The following is an 18,028-nucleotide window of genomic DNA, read 5'->3' on the forward strand; positions in this document are numbered from 1 at the left end:
TTAAATAACCCAATAATCACATAAATAAATAAGTCAAAATGATAGCTCGGTGTCACATGAATAAAGTATAACCTGTCAGAACGCGAACTTATGTACTATACATGCATATCAGATCCATTAACTGACTTTTTCGCTATATATTATTCTACGTCTCGAGAAGCGCTTGACCACAGCTGTTCATTACTGCTAGCAAATGTTACGGAATTTTTATGTATATACAAAATAGTAATATATTTTAACACGTCTCACACAACCTATGCCGGTTTATTACTGGTCCATTAATTGCGTCTGTCGTTTCAGAAATACTTGTCTGTCAGTCAGTTTTCAGTCACGTAGCGGTGAAGGTCGTTACACATTCGATGGAGTCTATCAGTCACTTCAACAAATGAAAACATGAATCACATTTTTTAGAATCACAAGTTCTTAGAAATGTTCAAGCAAGGTGAAGAAGTTCGGAAGCAGAGTCAGCATACGTCACTAAATCTATGATTCCTGTTTGGTAACGGTTCTTCAATGTGGCGAGACGGCGGTCGATGTTCATGTATTTCTTGGCGCGTGGTCTGGTAGTTCCACCGGCTGCTCTCTGTATTCTGTTGATGTCGTTGGCATTTTGAACATCTTTAAACATCTTAATTGCAGTAAATATGTTGGGGTGGGCTTGTTGTGTCATCTTCTTTATTTTGCTGTGCCACCCTTCGATGTTGTTGTTGGTTCTGGGTCCTTGTGTTCCAAGGTGGTTCCAACGTGTTCGGTCTCCTTCCACCCACTGCTCTGTGACATAATCTGTAAAAGTCTGAGTTATTTGTGTGATGTTGGCGTCGTCACGGTCTTCAAGAGCCTGGAACCAAACATCCTCAATGGCGTCCATGGGTATAAGAGGAAGAATAGCAGCACGTCTCACTAACGTTTTCACATCATTGTTGTCTCGGTACGGTATTTGTAGTCCACTGGCTTGTGTCTTTTTCCAGATGGTCTGTGCGTAATGAAAGAAACATCCCTTAGTATGTACGCCTGGAAACACATCTTTGATCGCATTGTGAGCATCTGTTTTTCAGTCCCCTTTATACAACTTTAGAGCTTGTGCTGTTCACATAAGCTGACATGATGAACACGAATCACTGGACAGCAATTACAGGCAGCTTGTTAAGTTCCAGACTTTAATCATTTAATTATTTGCTTAATTGCTTCAAATTGTGCAAAGCTTGGACCACTTAGTTTGTTTTATGAATTATCTATTTTTTTTAATATTTGCTCAGTATAATAACTGTTAGATAATGCTTACTTTGAAAATAATTATTGCAAAATATTAAATTTTCTATTATTTTTTAAACATCATGAATAATGTTAGCTGTTCTTTATTTATATGAAATTATGAAATATAGTTTATTGCAAATCTACAATTTTATTCTTATTTTATATATAGATATAGAAAATTATATAAATGTTATACTAAAATGAAGGGTCCATCACTACACATTATTAAATTATGAATGTCTACTTTTCAATTACAGGTAATTTTACAGGTAAATTAATAATTACACACCCCTTGAGAGGCCTCTTAATCCCTATACCTAATGAGATGTTGTTTTAATCCAGTAGGCGTTCGGGGAACATACCCTTCTTGTATTGTCAATACGAATTATGTAAATCAGAAAGACCAATGCATTTCCAATAACACCCACTGTAGCTAAAACGGCAAGAAATGTTACAAGAAAATAACGAACTGTCAGCGAGTTATATGTTTCATATTCTATCAGGTCTATTGCATTATAACTTTGTCTCGAAGTATCATTTGTTATAAGGCTGGCAATCAGTATGTATGAAATGTAAAGAAGGAAATTAAGCACTGCAGTTTTATATTCGTAATACTGTAGGGTGACATGCACACGTGATTTTCTTAAATATTCTTTTACTTCATAACAGATGGTTGACATCGCGATCTTCCTCCATTTCTAATCTCGTGACTAAATATGCAATTTTTATTCACTTAAAAACGATTTCCCGCCATTTTACATTATCAGTTTTTTCAATAGCAAAGAACCGGATTCCACTCTCTACGATATACTAAAGTGATGACATGTCTACATATATATAGTCTTTCAAATGCTTGCACGGGACGTATTAATAACCATTCTCATTCATACACTTGTACTTACTTGAGGTTCTTTAGATCTTCCCAATGCTTGATTACATTGAATTGTCCTTGACTTTTGTGAGTGGTGTGATTAAGTATTGATTAGTCTGTATTCGGACAATTCTAATAGAACTTTTTGCTTCTGCTTAACTTTGTAACACCGCTAAAAGAAAAGTGATTTGTCTGAACAAATAGTCTTGGTGATACTTATGTCAGACTTTATGGACCCGGGACGTAAACAACGTGGATTTATTCCAGATATTATATGTGGAGTCTCAATTTGAAAATAGTCAAGCCTTTTTTTAATTAAAGGGAATTTAATGTGTCCGTAGAACAGACATTGACACCCTCACAGTCCCAAAAACTTACAAGAAAAATAAACAGTCATTGGAAGAAGCACTTACATTGACTTAGCCAAGTTCCCCAAAACAATATACTAGTAATCAATTTAAGGATATTCGCTGGTCATTTTCAGCCATTTTTTGGTCAATTTTTTGGACTCTAGTTTTAAGAGCATTAATATTTTTTGTCACGTGACCCGCACATTTCCTTTCATAATTTCATTTAACACACCTTAAAATGTTTTTTGGAAGTTTATGTAATCCTATATCTTTCATCAATGTTTTCTGAAATAGGAGACATACTAAGACAAAATGGAAAATCTAGAGAAATCCTTTTCCTGCCAAAATTCCAAATCCATACATCTAAAAAATTAGCACGCTGACCTATCAATTTTTTCTTCCTACATTGTTCTATCATGAACGCCAGCACGGTCATAAAAGATTTCACAACCCTTTGAAATACTTGTTATTCTTAAACAGAACAGCGAGCATTTGATTCCTTAATTGAATATTTACAGGAAGTTTTCCCTTGATTTTTTCAATCTTTTGAAATGATTTTCATGAAGGATTGCTGAGATTTTTTACAACATAAAAAAAAAAAAAAAAAAAAAACACATGAAAATTAGCTACAAAAATCGTCCTGGCAAAAAAAATAGAGACGATTTCAACAAAAGAAATAATTAATCTTTGGTACCTAGTCATTCTGGTATTCACGTGTGTTCAAAAATAGAGAAAGTAAAAAAAAAGTTATCGAATATATTTGAACATGATATAATGCACACACTATATAAAAATAGTATTGGTCAACCAACTACAGTCGAATCTCGTTAAGTCAAAGTCGAAGGGACCATGCAAAAATGTTCGAGTTATCCAAGGTTCGAGTAATCCGAGGTCGATGATAAACCGGAAATACTAGTAGTTTGGGCTATGATTGTTTCTGTAGTTACATCATTTGTTGTGCTTGTACATGTACATGTACTTCACTTCACACGGTACTTCGTAATGTCATGCGTTTCATATCGGAAGACATTTTTTTGTATGTTGTATATCATGTTTGAAATACTGAACGGCACCGAGTGAAATTTCCTTTTTATTTGTTCTATATCAAAAACGTCATAGTTCATAACATGCTGCTTTGTTTGATTCACGATCAGGAGTATCGTCAAACCACGTGCTCTACAATATTACGGTAAAATTTCAAATTCAGTAGCGAAACGAATGTAGTCGTTGAAATACCCTTACTATCGTCTGTTTGATGTTTCATTAGATAGTCAGATACCATAATACAATTCATCTGTATTTTTAAAAAAAAAAATTCAAAATATCAAAGTGTCGGATATCACTGTTAGTGTAAATTCCACGTGTTATTAATGAAATTCGTTTCTTTTAACAACACGCGCAATTTTAAATTAATTAAATAAACAAATCAAACTATAAAGAGTCTCAACAAATTAATTTTAAAAGCCAAGCTAATTGTTGTTAAAACACACTTCGATCATGGTGGGTAATAAAGCAATCAGTTTTTCGACTAATTAGTTGACTTCGAGACATCGGGGTTAACTTACCTCGAAGTCATATCGAGGGGAATGATTGATTACCTCGAGTTATCCGAGGTTTCGATTCATCCGAGGTCAAATTGTATTGGAGTAAGGGGAGTTTTGCTGGGACTTTGTAATTAGTTCGAGTTATCCGAGATTTCGACTAATCCGAGTTCAACACATCGAGGTTCGACTGTATATATAGCAAATTTTAATTAGCTTAAAATTGAGAATAAACATTCAATATCGTGATGTATGTTTATATGCTATAATATTTTTGCCTTATGCATTCTCTGAAAAACTATGGCGCATTAATTACTCAAGATCCATTGACAGACAGCCTTCATTTCTTTTTAAATGTTGCAATTTATCTGAAATCCATAAAAAAGTAACAAAAATGTTACTCACGATACAAGAAAGGTGAGTGTGATTTCATTAATGCATTATCCAACGCGGCTGTACTATACGCGGACGTTAAAGCAGACTTGAGAATGTGGCTTATCTTTTTATCTGAGTTATATGGCATCTCCATGAATACCAATTATATATACTGCAAATTTCCATATGCTGTACACGTGTTTAATTGAGTAACCTCTCTGCAGCATTGGAATCAAATATATAGGAAGATCTAAATTAAAAAAAATTAAATAACAAGATGAGACATGCCTTTCTGGTAAAACACTTCAGTTGTAAAATCTTTTGGGTGACACACATATATATGGTCATAAATGGTTTTATGGTGCTTTTCCATCTTGCCGGAAATAACTCAATATTATGACTTTTCAATTCTATCCAGTAGTGCTGGCTGTAGCTTTCCGGGTTCATCTTAGGTCCAACCATTGGGTTCTATTTTCCATTGATAATTCAACCTTAGTATCAGTCATAAATAGACAAACTTCTTGGCTATTTTCAATTTTTTTGTGAAAACATGATTTCGAAAATACTAGTACTACATGCTTAATGTTGCGTAAACATATTCTGGAAAAAAGATTTGGCCGATAGCCATTCTCACTATGACACTCAGGGCAAAAGTACCACAAGCCCGACCTCACCTAAGTGTGCTTACAGTACAACTTCTGCATGAAAACTTCTGCAATACATTATTATATTTACTCAAGCTGCAATAGTACCATCTCCACAAAAAAGGAACCAAAGATTTTAAACTTTTTTAATGAATATTTTATGGAAATAATAAACTATAGCATTATTTTTAGCATATTAATTCAAAGATTTTTTGCACCTAGCATTATTTCAGCTTATCTTTCAGCAATAGGATATGTGCTAAGATGATAGGTATGGTTGATAATACTCACGAAGCTTGGGCTGGTACATACAATTTGACCAAAAACTTACGATTTAAAACTTCGTATCACCATTCCAATTTTGAGTAATATAAAAATTGGAGATGTGGTTTGTTTACCTGTAAGATACAGCCACCAAATACCAAGCAACGAACAGTTAAAATTTTACAGGTCACAAAACGGTCTTAATTGATGGACAAAACCCATACCATAAAGCAAGCTGTAAAAATCACTAAAATAAATGACGTTCAACTAATGATAAAAGACGATCTATTCTATAGGAAAAAAGTAAAACGAATAACAACAAACATTACAAAACAACGTCAACCACTGAGCTACAAGTTCATGGATTGTGATCGGCACACATAGTATGTGGCGGGGTTAAACCTGTTTGTGAGAGCCCAACCCTTACCTAACTTTTAGTAAAAAAAAACTTTTAGTAAAAAACACATTATAAAATATCCAAGAAAGGCACGGTCTTCGTACATATGCCATGATAAAAAGTAAAGGCAGGAAATAGGACAAAATGTACTAAAGTTAATCAATACTTAATTTACTAACAAATGAGTCAATATTAGAACCAATAAAATAATTCAAAGATTTAAAAATGATACAATGAAGATAACTCTTACGGATAAGTTTATTCAAAATTTTTCCAGACTAAAAGAATTCTGTCTATACCTTCGAGCTTTATTTATTACATTACCTTACATCTAGGAAGTGAAATCCCATTTTTGATTATGTTACGACAAGTGCAAAAACTTTTTTATGATATCGAAAACATCGACTTACCAATTTACTGATAATACCGATATTTCATTCAGTAATGTCTATAACATTGTAACAAACACGAGACGAAGGCCGTAAGTCCGAATTGTTTGGCTCATATTGTTCAATATTTGTACATTTTATTCATATCTTATTTGTATTTAGTTTTTTTACCTTTTTGGTCGTGGCTATTGTTCACTTATTTATTATCTTAACGAAGAATACATGTACTAACAAAGATGATATTAAACTAGAAAATGTTTAAAATCTAAACTTTTAGGTGTTAATACTGATTGAAATATATCTTGGTCTTACCACACTGGTATTTTAACTAATATAATTAAAAAAAAGGATTTGTGTCAGAAGTTTTATGTCAACTGAAGCTCTACTCAAGGTAGACAATTCTGTTATTTTTTCCACATTTCAGTTACTGTTGTACTGCATGGTTCAATTAAAAAAGTGTAAACAACGTAAATAATTGTTTTAAAAAAAAAGGTTGCTCGTCTCATTGTAAATGTGCATAATATTATGACACCATCACATATAATTATTGACAAATTGAGACGGATGCCAACGCCTGATTATTTTATATATAGTAAAGTTGTACTATTGTTTAAGAGTAATCAAGGGAACCAAGGTTATAGTGGTAATCAAAAGAATGTAATCCAGGGACAAAGACCAGACATGGAAAACAGACATACACAACGAAGAACATAGAGTAACTAAAATCATACATACAAAGTAACAAAAGCAAATGAGCAACTCGGACAGCACTAAAAACTGGAGCATGGACCAGGTGCACCGGTAGGGTAAGCGTCCTCTGCTTTTCTGGAAACACCCACCGAGTTGCTCATAAAAAAGTCAAGTCCGGGGTAGACAAACGAGGAAAGGAAAACTGTGACCCGTTGAATAAATCAGTTTTCATTGTGCAGATGGATACACCATAACGACCCACGAGTTTATGATGACGACCATAAAACTTCTGTAGTGATGACAACATACCCCTGCTCCAGAAGCCTACATTTAATCATAAGAAGTCTATTTGTTAGAGTTCTAGCGCGATACAAAAATTCTGCGTAGTTTCGGCAAGCTCTGGCACAACGTATGAGTTGTGATATGAACACTCCATACGCAGGTGCTGAAGTGGTGTTGCCACAGATGAAAGGAAAGTTGACAATTTTGAATGAAAAGTCATCACGTTTGTCGTTAAGTTTGGTCAATAGTTTCCCTTTACCATCGATTTCTAAGTGTAGGTCACGATATGAGGCTGACTTCACATGTCTGTAGTATCCTTTATCTCAAGTTCTTTTGGGTAGATGCGATGTATCAAATCCCCGAAATTAGGATTATTTAAAGATAATACGTCATATACATGGCGGAAACTGAGATTAAAGGATCTAGCTAAACGATATTCTTTCTTTCGAATAAGTTGAGCTATAAAGTCATTCTCATAAGAGTGACGGAATAGGTCAGCAAGTAGAGGAGCACAATTTGTTCCCGTTGGAATGCCGACCGTTTGTTGAAAAACGCGTCCACCACACTGGACAAATATGTTGTCGATTAAAAACTCCAGCATGTTGTAAACATCTTCTTTCGTATATTTGAAAGATGATTTGAATTATTTCTTACAAAGTATGAGGAATCTCTACCAAAAACTATATATTTGTATCTAGGTGTACCATCTTTTTTGGAAAAAAAACAACGATGTATAATGTTTTTTAGTCGGGATTTTAACTGAGTATGTTGAATAAAAGTATACAGTGTTGAAAAATCATAGGTTTAAATGCTATTATATTCTGAAAATAGTCTTGAAATGATTGTCTCCAAAAGATCTTTCGAAATTTTCAGGATCCACATTTAATTGATACCACTACAGGAGTAACAAGTGTCGTGGTAGGACTGCAAACCCTCTTTGACAGCTGTGAGTATAGAAGTTAAAAGTTTTGAAAGAGTTTTGGTGGTGCATTAATCAATTGAATTAATAAGTGCTTTACTAAGGAATTTAGAATTTCCATGTTTTCTAGTATGTTTTTGTAGTTCTTTCTTAAACCAGGAAAACTATGACACTGTGAACTGTTCAGTCCTTATTGTGCAGATGGATACACCATAACCCACAAGTTCAAGATAACGTCTATAACGCTTTTGCACTGATGACTTTAATATTGTTACAATATTAATTTATTTCATAACCCTTACTGTCAAAAGTCTAGCACTGTACAAATCTTTTGGTAGATGCTATATCCAAATTTCAGTTTAAAAAAAACCGCCATCTAGCGGACACTGAGATCAGAGGATCTGGCTGAACAATGTTCCATGAACAGTTTCTCAAGCTAACAAAGTCAGTTATTGATAAAGAAAGTAAAATCATTTTGGACGGCTTAATAAAAAACATTATTTTCAGATTAATTTTTCTTTATTTTAAAACGATATTTTGGCCATCAACATAAACAAGAGATGCACATACCGAAGGAGATTAAGTAGCAATCCAGCTAAGAATCATGCAAAATGTGATACATGGTTGGAAAGACTACATTATATTTATTTTTTTATATTTGTTTAAAATGCTTAAGTAAACAGAAAATAATATGTGAAATTTCATAGCGCCTTTGTTCATAAGAGATATACATTATATATAATGTACTGTAGAACTCAAAATTAATACAGATAACTCTGTAAATGTCATTAAAATGAAGTAGAAACCATTTGACCTTTAATGTAAATTATCCCCCAAGAGCAGACAGATTGGAATGAATGATTAGACATTTCATCATAAAGATCTATAAAAAAATAAAATTATGTAGACTTTTTGGAGTTGTATCACGTATAACAGAATTTGCATGATTTATACTTAATCACTTCGAATGTCTAATTATAAGACGCTCAAATATATTCAACGACCGATCCTTATGCAATATTTTTCCCTGACGACTCTGAAAGTATTTCGGACTATATAAACGGATATTTCTAAATTCAGTTTTTCTTTTGCTCTGTTATATAATGAAATCTATCAATATCGTCTGTCAATACATTTATTAGTCTTATTTGACTTACTTTATAGGCATTTCGGCTAAAAATCATGTGAAAAGTACACACGAATGTTTTGCCGCCCTATCTATATTGTTAATAACTATACATGTATGAATTGCGTGGTATAATTGTCTGATGACAAAATGTTTACTGTGATTCAATACTTCTTAACAATGTAAGTCTTATGTTTTACTATGGCAGTGGAATAATGCACTAAATGTGTTAGGACTAAGCTTCACTTCGATCATTTTTGATTGTTTGATCAACTATAAATAAAAGTCAGTGAAATTAACATTTATTAAGTAACTACAAAGATGATAGACATCTTGGACAATTTAGGGACTATAAACTGCTTCATGGGTCGATAATGTTAGAAAAACTATTATAAACATAAAGCAGTTAAGTGATCCATACGTCAGCATGGATAGTTAATGTAAGAAGTGACAATGTAATTTTAAGCTGTAAACATGGATAGTAATGTAAGAAGTAACAATGTAATATTAAGCTGTAAAAGTGATCCATACGTCAGCATGAATAGATAAAGTTAGAAAACTATACTCAACGTCACATACAGCACATTTTCGAATTGAAGCTCTACTTTTTAAACCGTCAGGACTTACCGCTACAGTTAGTACCAACGAGTCGCTTATTGGCTTAAATCGTGCGTAACAAATCCTTACGGGAAAATCCCATACTAATATCCGCCATGTAGGTTTCCACGGGACGATTTGTTTACAAACGAAGTTCGTAAGTTCCCGTCGAACACCCGTGACAATCGTCTGCTTGAACAACTTCTCGGTATTGTACGTTGTTCGCGTAAAATAAATCCGAGATATCCGAACTAACGACGCCGAAATGCATTCTGGGTTCTTCGGTTTTTGGACAAACCATTTAAACGTAAACGCCATCTCACTGTAAACGTGGCCGACTTTGACAATGTAAATATGGGACCGAGAATTAAAATCTCACCGGAATTTAACTATTCAATTTTTAGGGTGAAGCCGTTTGGCTAAACGAATGAGCAAGTCATTTAAGACAATTTAAACGACGGTAGGTTTCAATGAAGTCGTAGAAAATATTTTTATTCAAATTTTAACAGTATCTTATTAATGTGACGCCGAGTATAATATACATGTAAACATAAAGCAGTAAAAGTGATCCATACGTCAGCATGTATAGTAATGTAAGAAGTAACAAAGTAATATAAAGCTTTAAAAGTGATCCGTATGTCAGCATGGATAGTAATGTAAGAAATAACGAAGTAAAATAAAGCTTTAAAAGTGATCCGTATGTCAGCATGGATAGTAATGTAAGAAATAACGAAGTAATATAAAGCTTTAAAAGTTATCCATACGTCAGCATGAATAGTAATGTAAGAAGTAACAATGTAATAAACAGCAGTAAAGTGATCCATATGTCAGCATGGATAGATAAGAGAGGAAATGTAAGTGAATCATATCAGTCAAATAATAAAGTCAACATGACCCAAGAGAATTACATGTATGTTTGAACATATAAATGGTAAATAAAGACTATACTACTACATCACTTTAAAATAAAACACTTAACATACAAAAATAAGATTCTGGAATATAAATTTGAAAACTTAAATAAAGAACTACAACTAACTATACATAAAATACAACAGTCCCCAAGGCACTTACAAACAAAGGTGTGTGGTGGGGATGGTGGCGGATAAAAAAAACTAAATCCCACTTGAATGCAAAAACATAGCGTAATAGATACTGAAACGCGCAATGATATGAAAACGAGGCTTCATCTGTGATAAAAGGTTCTGCAGAAAGAGGCTACTGGAATATTTAGGAGATAATGCAATTAACATATAAACTATAATTAAAGTATAATTATCATTTTATATTGTTAATAATTATACATGTATAAATTGTGTGATATCATTGTCTGATGACAAAATGTTTCCTGTGATTCAATACTTCTTAACAATATAAGTCTTATGTTTTACTATGGCAGTGGAATAATGTACTTAATTTGTTAGGACTAAGCTTCACTTCGATCATTTTTTGTTTGTTTGATCAAATACAAATAAAAGTCAGTGAAATTAACATTTATTAAGTAACTATAAAGATAATATACATCTTGGACAATTTAGGAACTATAAACTGCTTCACAACTAATAAGAATTAATTAGAATTATCCCCCTTTGCATAAAAACAATAGTAAAAACTAGAAAATAAAATACAATATCTAATTAAGTTAAACTTGGGGGATTAGATACAAGGAGAGAAAGTTTGTATCGAATCGGCCAAATACAGATGTGAAACAGCTGTAGCCCCCCAGTTTAACCACACCTTTGTTACAACTACAATTCCTGGCACATTCATATATAAGTTTCAAGAGACATGTATTTACAATGTTGTTTGAGCAAGTTTAGTTTGAGCATCTTTAATATCAGAAGGTGAGGTATGTATATACCTAGTATAACAATCAGAAGACCATCTACCAAGGGTTTGAATGAGGTGATCCTCAAGACGTGCATGATGTGCAGCAGTAGCTGCACCTATTCTGAAAGAATGACCATTATAGTTTTTACTTTCAACGCCTATTTTATCTCGTAGAATTTTAACATGTGTGATAAAAAAATGTCTAGTAAGGGGTTGCTCTTTATCATTTATAAAAAAAATGCTTGACTGTCAAATCTGGATGAACATCTTAACACGTAGTATTTATCGATGGATTTAACAGGGCAATTGAATAAATCAGTACTAAATAAAGGTATAGTTATACCTTACTTGAATGGATCGGTTTTTGATTTCTTTAAAGTGATATAAACAGCATCAGTTGTTAAGTGGACATCACTTAAACTTAAATTACGTTCTGAGTCAAAATTATTCATAACTGTGAACTGTCCACAGCGCAAAAAAAACCCCCAAAAATGCAATTGTACAAGCAGCCTCTAGCATAACACTATTAAAATTATCAAATACATGTGAATGTAACAAAAGACATAATTGTGTTAAAACTGACATAGTGATAGGTAATTTAGAAGCTGATGTTACTTTATTCTCATAGAATAAATTAATTCCATTCCACTGACTTAAAAATGTTAACCTCATATTCAAATCGGCTTTACACTCCTTATTTACGCGTACATGGTGATAACTTTCTTTCACTGTAGTCCTTAGTTTGTATGAATAAGTTATAAATGTTCTTCCGGGCAGTATGACACGACTAGCAAATTGAGATGACCTAGTAATTGTTATAGTGCTTTTCTAGTACAGGAATTGTTTTCCTAATATGAACTTAATAAATTTAATAATACGATAAAGTTTTGCTTCGGGTAACCGAGCTTGCATATTGAGTGTATCTAATATAACTCCTAGATATTCTAATTCAGAGCAAGGGCCAACTATTTTCTTAGCTGACAGAGGAATATTTAACCTTTTGAAAATTAAAGATAACAAAGCCATTGTTCTTTCACCACAACTACCTGGCTTATCTATAGTTAAAAAATCATCAAGCATATGAAAAAATACATCAATTTTATAATTATGTTTTGCTATCCAACAAATACTTTGTGATAGCATGTCAAAAAGTCTAGGATTGATCTACAACCAAAAGGTAATCGTACATAGTTGTAGTATTCCTTATTCCACTTGAAACAAAAAAGATGCCACTGACTTGGAGAAATGGGCAACTGTTTAATGGCATCTGATATATCAACTTTGCAACATATACCTTTTTTTTAACCAAACTCTTGAATTACTTGGACTGCATCATCAAGTTCAATATAACTTAAGGAACAAAGCTCTTTATCAATCATATTCACACTAAGGAGATCTTTTATATTGTGCGGTCAAGTATCAAGCGCTGTTTGAGGGAATATTTATGAGTTGCTATGCCTATTAGGCTTAACTTCATCGTCGATCAGCTTTTGAACTGATTCTGGATCTCTCCTGGTCGACAAAGCATTTTTACATTCAAGATTTTCGATATTACAATAAGAAATAAGCATATCGAAACAAAAGTCTACACTATTGCATAAACACTTGTAAACTCCTTATCTGGATGTCTTGAAAGTTCTTTTCTTAGCTGATCACAGTTAATAGAAGTAGCTAGACATGATTGCTTGCTAGGATTATTGGCCGCTATTTTGGTTTTAAAACTGGGCGGATTAGACTCCTGGCCCTTAACTGAACAATTAAATTTCCCATGAGCTTGGACTTGCACGACTTGCATGTGTAAATATTTTGACACATCCTTGTGACCAATTATATTTTTTGCATATTTGATGACCATTGTGATACATAACGTCACGCCCAAGTGAATCTGAAGACTTGATTCCTTGCTGTTTGAATGGGATAGGTCACATAGCAGTGATATGCATGATTGAACTACACTTTCCACAGGAATTAACCCTAGATCCAGCACATACTTTTTGTCTCAAGTCAGTATCCCCTTTTGACCAGGCAATCTTAACATTGTGTTGCAACAGCATAGTAGCACACTTTGCTGAAAATACCCTGTGGTACTCAAAAGACTTATGAGACCAAATGTGGGCAGTCTCAACAATGTGATAAAGGTATAAATCTAGTTCTTCAGCACGAGAGGGGAAAACTGAGCACATGATTCTCTTATACCGGCCAAAAGCCAAAATAAATTCATCTAAAGACAGGTTTCTGGCTAGACGTTCATCAACAGTTTTCTTAAAAGGAATTTCATAATTAGGTATTAAAAGAATGATCAGACTGACATCTTTACCTGAGACAATTTGCTGTCGAATTTCAGCAGACACCATGTCAATAACTTTTATAGATGTAGCTGGTACTCCAAAAGAAGCACAGGAATTGTTTATAGTGTAGAGTGGTACTGTACTGATACTATTAATAGATTCAGAGGGCATTGTCAAACCAGGATGAACGGGAATGATGAACGATAGGGAAGATAAGATGATTGTTGGCTGCTTCCAATTGCCGACATAGCAGTTTGCAAAATGAAATTGTTTATTGAGTTTGAATCCTGACGTGTCGCCAGTTGATGTAGTGTCCGCTGGCATAATTGCAGCGTATTAACCAACACGTTCTCCATTTGGGCGGACGATGAGCGGACTGGTTGCGCGATAGATGAAATGTTCACAATTCCCTGATGCGGTTCAGTTACTACGCAATCAGTTTCGGGTTCCTGGAAAAAGTCGTTTCGACTTGAAGAATCTACTCGTGTTGCAGTAGAACATTTACTCGCGGCAATCTCTTTTGTTGATAGGTTCTGCATTTCCAGAAAGAATATGGGGGGGGGGGGGGGGTTGCTGACCACTTTACCAGATGTTAACCCAATAGATAAAAGTTAGCCTCTCGCATTTGACACTGTACTGAGGTGGTAATAAAAGTTTGAAAATTCGAAATGAGAAAAAAAATATTATTAAAGCCCCGTCCATTCGCCATGAAATTCAAGTTGAAAAAATGGAGCACATCATCAAATACCATTGCAACGTTAAATACGCAGAAAGCACAGTGGCACGAGAATCTTTGTTATCCTCATACAGTTTACGTAAAGCACTGTTATTAAGTGGGATTGATATATTGATGCCTAAATCTTTTAGAGCAGATTTAAGCTTTAAATTAGTCCAATTTGTGGTATTATTAGCATCTAAATTAGTTCTCGATCTTCTGTTGCCATTATTGTCCGAGATCGTAATCCAAGCTCGTAGAATTGTTTCTTTAACACTAAATCTACTTGCAAAGTATAATGGTTATAAAGTTTTTCTCCATAATAGCAATGAAACTGATATAGTTGTGTTCAGAAAATGATGAAATATTACTCTATAAATGACAAGAAATGAAAAAAACTAAATCCCACTTGAACGCAAAAACATAATATAACAGATACTGAAACGCGCATTGACGTACGATATGAAAACGAGGCTTATATATAATGCTAACGATTGAATATCATGATTTCTGATTCGTTTATTTATATACAAATCAGTAATTGAATTTTCTGAGGTACACAAGCAATGTTGCTAGTTTTTGACATAGAGAATTAAATTTTGCACACTTGCCTCTATATATACAAAAGGAAAATAACAAAACATGTTTATCGTGTGTTTTTCATATGTGTAAAACCTCCATGAAAAATCTGAAAAACAATCTTTACAATTAAAATATAAATATATGATACTCTCAAAATACAATATCAATATGTAAACAAATGTTTCCAAGATGATTTCAATCTCTAACAACATTTTTTTTTCATTTGAATTAGGGCAAAATATGCAGTTCATAAGTTTTAATAAAAGTAGATATATTTCCATACCAGTCATAAACATGTTTCCATATGTTTTGAAACATATGAAAACAAATGTTACAATTTTTCCTACAGCAGATACCGTTCGGTTTTAACAAAACAAATCCTTTGCCCGGTCCAAACTTTAAAGAAGTTTGTTTTTTTTGTTTTTGTGTTGTCTTTTGTATCTTATGTCATTTATTCTTAAATCTACACGATGTTTTGTATGATTAGTTTCTGCTTTCAAGAACTTAAGTACCAGTCCAAAATTCTTACACTACCAATGGTAAAGTGATTCATTATGTAGAAAAACCTACCATTCAAACGATGCTTTTTTCGCTTTTTCATACTACATATGCTATACATACACATAACAATAATCATTTCTGCATTCAGATCTGCACATTTAAGACAATCATACATATTTACTCATTTCGGACTTCCCCCTTTAAAGATCTACGACTTATTTTTAGAAATGCAATATCGAATTTCTTCATATTAATGGTTTTCTGAAAATCGTCCTTTGTCCAATGGGTATCAGTCAATAATACAATAACTGTGTACTTATTTTGTGTGAAATATAATTTACAAAAAGGTATGTAAAATATTGTACTCTAAATTTTGCAATACTGCATTGATTTACCTTTTTACAATGATTTTAAGGAGCGACTTAAACACCAAATTGGAATTAAATATTTACACATTAGAAAATGACGTTCTGATCAAATTTAACATTTGTAGATATTGATATTGTTTATGTCTCGGTAATATTTGCTCGTGTGTTGGAGCTTTCTGGGGTTGCCGAGTGTATAATAAATTTAATTATAACGTATACGTTAGTAATATTTTAACCCTTCATGACATTTCCATATTGTCAGAAAGAAATGCAATATTGTTGAAACAACGGAGATGCATTATAAATAATAAAAAAATTTCTTCCTCATTTCAGACTCTCCCATTTAAATATCTACGACTTATTTTTAGAAATGCAATATTTAATTTCTTCATACTAATGGTTTCCTGAAAATCGTCCTTTGTCCAATTGGTATCAGTCAATAATACAATAACTGTGTACTTGTTTTGTGTGAAATGTAATTTACAAAAAGGTATGTAAAAAGTTTTTTGCAAGGCTGCATTGATTTTTAAAAAGCTTTCGTCCTTTTTTTTATCGTTCGAGAAATGTAATACACTACTCTTAATGTTATAGTAGAAGCATTTAGTGACTAGTAAAGAACAGGATGTTTAGTTCTTCTATTTCCACCAAACCTTTATTAGTAATTTTTTCTGAAATATTAAAACAAAGGATGTAAAGTCCTTTCTATCATAGTTATGTCCCTTTTCCTGACCCTTTCACAAAATTTCCGCGAAATACCTTATTCTTCATATAAATAAATTTACTTCTAGTCATAAACTTACGGTTAAACACAAAGAAAACAACTAGTAACAACAAAGCGACTAAATCTGTTTTTTACATATATTTCTGCTAATATAAAAAGCAGTAAATAGTAAAACATTATTGCTTCAAATCTAGATCAGTAAAAATATAAATTGTAAATAATTGAGCATTTGATTTAAGTACATAGATACCACAATATTAACTAGATATATTGCAAGAATAATCAAGGAAACCAAGGGTATAGCAGTAATCAAAAGAATGTAATCCAGGGACAAAGACCAGACACGGAAAACAGAAAAAACATAACAAAGAACATAAAGTACATACATACATACAAAGTAACCAAAGCAAATGAGCAACTCGGACTCCTCTAAAAACTGGGAGTATGGACCAGGTGCACCGATATGGTAAGCGACCTCTGCTTTTCTATAAACACCCGCCGAGTTGCTCATAAATAGTCAAGTTCGGGGTAGACAAACGAGGAAAGGAAACCTATGACCCGTTGAATAAATCAGTTTTCATGGCGTAGATGGATACACCAAAATATAGGTTATTTTAAAGTACGATTCTTTTTTTAAATTTTCATCATGAAAAGGTTTTAATTTTAAAGGCTAATACTAATTCATGGTCACACATGGGAAGTTAAATTCAATCCCCTCTGTTGAAGCTAGACATTCTCTACATTGTCAAACATCAATTCGATTTTAGGAGTGCCAGATACATCTATGGCATTGTATCTCGTCCCTTTTTAAAAGACCTACGTACTACACCAGTAGCGACAACTACAATGTACATGAATAGTAACTCGCATGAACGCATCTCATGCAAGAAAATAGTAATATAATACCTATATTTGCTTAATAGCCAATAAATAACAAAGCAATCAAGTTTATTTTGTTATGAAAATTCTTGTTTGATACTGCAGTATAGAAAAAAACACTGAACACTGCAGATAAATAAATCGGTGTGTAAGAAGTGAATCCGAATTACAAATAACAAGTTCGGACTACAAAAATTAAATGATATCCTCATACTAGGTAGTTTTTACAGTGAAATATAAGTGAGTCTATGAATAATATCATAAATCATTAAACTCGTAACAAGGTTAAATTAGATGTTTATCGTTTACCGAATTCCAAATATCATCGTCACCTCCCTGTTTGTGTACTTATTTCGTGTGAAATATAATATTCAAAACGGTATGTACATTTAATTAACAAAATTCAAATCTGTTTTATTTTCCAATGGGAAGAACCTTCTATCCC

The 18,028-nt window shown here is 33.0% G+C and overlaps 1 protein-coding gene and 1 pseudogene across 7 annotated transcripts in view; one reads left to right on the top strand and one right to left on the bottom strand.

Moving 5' to 3' along the window:
* Positions 1-9,208: 9,208 nt before the first annotated feature.
* LOC148613995 (uncharacterized) lies at positions 9,209-14,961 on the bottom strand (annotated as a pseudogene).
* An 889-nt stretch (positions 14,962-15,850) lies between these two features.
* The window catches only part of LOC148613996 (E3 ubiquitin-protein ligase rnf213-alpha-like), a 146,888-nt gene continuing 144,710 nt past the window's right edge, over positions 15,851-18,028 (top strand). The window contains exon 1 of one of the 7 annotated variants that reach the window (XM_088587701.1): positions 15,851-15,962. The gene's annotated coding sequence lies outside the window, so the exon portion shown is untranslated. Of the gene's footprint in view, positions 15,963-16,349; positions 16,474-17,823; positions 17,963-18,028 lie in introns of those variants that run through there. The other 6 variants (XM_088587696.1, XM_088587704.1, XM_088587702.1 and 3 more) reach the window with 6 other exon arrangements.

Source organism: Perna viridis, chromosome 6 (assembly GCF_037379345.1).
Source record: "Perna viridis isolate PV_CMFRI_1.1 ecotype Kerala chromosome 6, ASM3737934v1, whole genome shotgun sequence".
NCBI classification, from domain to species: Eukaryota; Metazoa; Mollusca; class Bivalvia; order Mytilida; family Mytilidae; genus Perna; species Perna viridis.